The sequence below is a fragment of the Clupea harengus genome, chromosome 7 (genome assembly GCF_900700415.2).
Source record: "Clupea harengus chromosome 7, Ch_v2.0.2, whole genome shotgun sequence".
NCBI lineage: Eukaryota > Metazoa > Chordata > Actinopteri > Clupeiformes > Clupeidae > Clupea > Clupea harengus.
This window is the reverse complement of record NC_045158.1, coordinates 26,061,095-26,066,034: the sequence shown is the minus strand read 5'-3', so window position 1 is coordinate 26,066,034 and position 4,940 is coordinate 26,061,095.

Below are 4,940 nucleotides of genomic sequence, written 5' to 3'. Positions count from 1 at the left end.
AAAAGAAAAATGGCTGGTGGTGAGGGGTGGAGTGAGAGATTGGAAGAGAGAGGGAGAGAGGGAGAGAGAGTGAGAGATTGGAAGAGAGAAGGAGAGAGAGGGAGAGAAAGGGAGAGAGAGCGGGAGAGAGGGAGAGAGAGTGAGAGATTGGAAGACAGAGGGAGAGAGAGGGAGAGAAAGGGAGAGAGAGCGGGAGAGAGGGAGAGAGAGGGGGAGAGAGGGGGGAGAGGGAGAGAGAGGGAGAGAGAGGGGGAGAGAGAGGGGGAGAGAGGGGGAGAGAGGGGGGAGAGGGAGGGAAGAAGCGAGGCAGGAACAATATGGAAATGATGAATGTTTGACTGTCAGGCGGCGGCGGCGGCTAGCAGAGCGCCGTGCTAAAGGGTGAATAGTATCTGCACAGGTGCAGCACTGGGAGTGAGAGCGAGGAGACAGACAGAAAAGATTTAATGGCAGTTTTGTTGACACGAGTGTACTTGTGTGTTTAAAAAAAGATGTATGTGTGTAAACATGTGTGTGTGTTTTGCATGTGTGTGTGCATGTGTGAGTACATATGTGAGCAGGTGTTTCTGCAAGATGTGTGTCTGAGAGAGGGTGTTTGTGTTTGTGTCTGCGCTACAGAACGTGTGTATGTGTTTGTGTGTGTGTGTGTACGTGTGTTTGTCTCTGAGTGTGTGGTTGGGGTGTTTGTTATAGGACAGTGGATGATGAGTCGCTGGTGCAAAATCCAGTGCCTCGGCCACATATATCAACAAACGGTGTGTGTGTGTGTGTGTGTGTGTGTGTGTGCGTGTACGTGTGCGTGCGTGTGTTTGTGTGGGTGTTTGTATCTGTGTGTGTGTGTGTGTGTGTGTGTGTGTTTGTGTGCGTCTCAGCCACATATATCAACAAACGATGTGCTTTAGCCTCTCTGGGGTGGCAGCGACAGAAAGACACTCTTATTCCCACCGGAAGATGAGAAGAAAGGAGAAGAGATGCATTATCCGATATGTGCAGAGCATGAAGGGGCCAAGGTTTAATAAGAAGATTAGAAGATGTCCATTTTTGTGTCCTTCAGTGTGTGCGTGTGTTTGTGTTTGTGTATGTGTGTGTGTGGTGGTATGTGTGTGTGTGTGTGTGTGTGTGTGTGGTGGTATGTGTGTGTGTGTGTGTGTGTGTGTGTGTGTGTGTGGTGGTATGTGTGTGTGTGTGTGTGTGTGTGTGTGGTGGTATGTGTGTGTGTGTGTGTGTGTGTGGTGGTATGTGTGTGTGTATGTGTGTGTGTGTGTGTGGTGGTATGTGTGTGTGTGTGTGTGTGTGTGTGTGTGTGTGTGTGTGTGTGTGTGTGTGTGTGTGTGTGTGTTGTAAGTCACGTTACTGTGCCCGTGACTCCCAGTGCCAGAGAAAGGCAATCTCAAACAGTGAAGAAGCAGGCACCGTATTACTGGATTAAGAAAGCACAGACCAAATGGACTTGGCTGACATCCACAATTCTATTCCTCCGTTCCGATTGACACTATGCGTTCCCATTAGCCATCTAAACTTGGCGCTGGGCCTGTGTAAGTATTAAGCCATCTCTTGTCAAACGCACAGGAAGGGGCCAACAGGGTAAGTGCCTGGCCGAGCTTTAATATCTTACACCGAGGAACGCTTCATCACCCTGACCGCTAATTACAGCTACGAGCCCCCACCTCCTCCAGCCCCCACCCCCACGCTGCTCAATCAGTTACAGGGGTGAAGCCCCCCCCCCCGAGACTGTCAGCCCCCCCCCCCCCCCCCATGACAGTGACAAATCTGCCCTTGTTGTGTTGTCCAGTGATGGTCTCATTTGCATCTGCATCAGCGTTCATTCATTACGCGGCCGCTTTTGTCCAAAGAGCCTTTGCACTTTTCATTTGCACAGTCGACTCACACGCTAAGGATTAGCAATACATATTTACACGAGTTATTTACGTAATGAATGCAACAGACGCAGACAGGGGCAGACAAGAGTAAATATTCAGTTCCGAGAATGTAGCTGTCGTCATTAAAGGTGTGTACAGGGCTGTGTGGGCTTTGTGCCTGATGTCACACTAGGTGACCACCATGGCTTTGAACCTCCTGTGCTAGCATGCTCTCTTCCTGTGTCTGAGCTTCAGGAACCCTCTGTGCTAGCATGCTCCCCTCCTGTGTCTGAGCTTCAGGAACCCTCTGTGCTAGCATGCTCTCTTCCCGTGTCTGAGCTTCAGGAACCCTCTGTGCTAGCATGCTCTCCTCGTGTGTCTGAGCTTCAGGAACCCTCTGTGCTAGCATGCTCCCCTCCTGTGTCTGAGCTTCAGGAACCCTCTGTGCTAGCATGCTCCCCTCCTGTGTCTGAGCTTCAGGAACCCTCTGTGCTAGCATGCTCTCTTCCTGTGTCTGAGCTTCAGGAACCCTCTGTGCTAGCATGCTCCCTTCCTGTGTGTGAGCTTCAGGAACCCTCTGTGCTAGCATGCTCCCCTCCCGTGTCTGAGCTTCAGGAGTGAGTGCAGTAAGTGCAGGGCTAGACCGACTTCACACAACGGCACGATGACATTTACAAGACGACTGCAATGCACTGACCTCAGTGCACATGTTAGTACGAAATCAATTCTCATTGAAAAGCACTCACACAAATGACTTCTCGCACGCGCACACACACACACACACGCACACACACACACACACACACACACACACACACACACACACACACACACACAAATGACTCCTCACAAACATTGTAAGAGTTCTGCGTTGGTAGAAGTATTTCCTGTGCAGTGCAAACTGAGATATTACCATCATGCCCAGCCATTGGCCATATTAGTGATTGTTGCAGTACATCTTGCTTTGTTGACGGTACAGACAAATGCATTATATGTGATAATTGTGCATGCACAATATATGTGTGTGTGAGTGTGTGTCTGTGTCTGTGTCTGTGTCTGTGTGTGTGTGTGTGTGTGTGTCTGTGTCTGTGTCTGTGTGTGTGTGTGTCTGTGTGTGTGTGTCTGTGTGTATGTGTCGTGTGTGTGTGTGTGTGTGTGTGTCTGTCTGTCTGTGTGTGTGTGTGTCTGTGTGTGAGTGTGTGTCTGTGTCTGTGTGTGTGTGTGTGTGTGTGTGTGTGTGTGTGTGTGGCAGGAGCAGCACAGTGAGTGTGTGTCGGTGTGTGTGTCTGTGTGTGTGTGTGTGTGTGTGTGTGTGTCTGTGTGTGTGTGTCTGTGTGTGTGTGTCATGTGTGTGTGTGTGTGTCTGTGTCTGTGGGACTGTCACCACCAGTCAGACACTCCGGAGAAGACAGCTTTTCATTGGCATGTTCGATTCTTGGCTAGTGTAAGGGCGCTCTCCCTCCCCTCCCCTGCCCATAAGAAGAACAACACACTGTCCAGAGTTGATTAAGCTAGATGTTGCAATGGTGAGCCAAGCATAGGAAGAGCGCAGTAATCATATGTCCGTGTCTGTATAGCCAGCCTACCTGTAACTGAATCCTTTATCATTTTTCATCATTATAAGTTTAAAGGGAAAGCTCTTAATTGGAGCGTTTAGTTAGCCTACATTGCTTTTGAACGCAAAGTTGTTTCATAGGCTATATATGAAATATCAAATCATGCACGCATTTATTTATGTGTTCTATGCCATCTTTTAAAAGTGAAAGCATGTTATGTCCGGATAGCCTAACTTCTCTGACCTACATTCAGCAGCTCCAGGTCTGCTACCGTCAATAGGTAAAGTTTCCTCCATTTTGTTCCTCAAACTAAACCGTGATCTCCTAAACCGTGATTGGCCAATTTCATTGAATTCCAACCCTGCCACCCAAAAAGTCGAAAAAAAATGTTATCTTGAAGATGGGATGGGCGTGTGCCCGATTCGTGCCCCCACGGGACAACAGTCTCGGGACTGCGGCCCGCCCGCCATACAAGCACCCAAACCGCCCGCCTAGCCCGTGCTGCCTGCGCGCTTCTTATTGAAAATGAACTGAATACTAGCAGGTATGGCTACCCATGTGAAAAGTGGGTTAGGAGAGAGGGTGGGATTTCAGAGAGGAGTTGGCATGGCAATGGATCATCTGGGCCGGCTCTGGGTCTGACCTGAACTGGGATCAGCCGTTGTCTGATATAAGTTCAAGTCAAATCAGTCACACTTATGGACCTGATCATTGGATCTAGTCTTAGGAGGAGAGTAAGGTAACGGAGTGGAGGAGAGGAGGAGAGGAGGAGAGGAGGAGAGTAAGGTAACGGAGTGGAGGAGTGGAGGAGAGGAGAGGAGGAGAGGAGGAGAGTAAGGTAACGGAGTGGAGGAGTGGAGGAGAGGAGGAGTGGAGGAGAGGAGGAGAGTAAGGTAACAGAGTGGAGGAGAGGAGGAGTGGAGGAGAGGAGGAGAGGAGGAGAGTAACGGAGTGGAGGAGAGGAGGAGAGGAGGAGAGGAGGTGAGTAACGGAGTGGAGGAGGGGAGGAGAGGAGGAGAGTAAGGTAACAGAGTGGAGGAGAGGAGGAGGGGAGGAGAGGAGGAGAGGAGGAGAGGAGGAGAGTAAGGTAATGGAGTGGAGGAGAGGAGGAGAGGAGGAGAGTAAGGTAATGGAGTGGAGGAGGGGAGGAGGGGAGGAGAGGAGGAGAGGAGGAGAGGAGGAGTGGAGGAGAGGAGGAGAGGAGGAGAGTGAGGTAATGGAGTGGAGGAGAGGAGGAGGGAGGAGAGTAAGGTAACGGAGTGGAGGAGTGGAGGAGAGGAGGAGTGGAGGAGAGGAGGAGAGGAGGAGAGGAGGAAAGTGAGGTAACGGAGTGGAGGAGAGGAGGAGAGGAGGAGTGGAGGAGAGGAGGAGAGGAGGAGAGTAAGGTAACGGAGTGGAGGAGTGGAGGAGAGGAGGAGAGTAAGGTAACAGAGTGGAGGAGAGGAGGAGTGGAGGAGAGGAGGAGAGGAGGAGAGGAGGAGAGGAGGAGAGTAAGGTAACGGAGTGGAGGAGAGGAGGAGGGGAG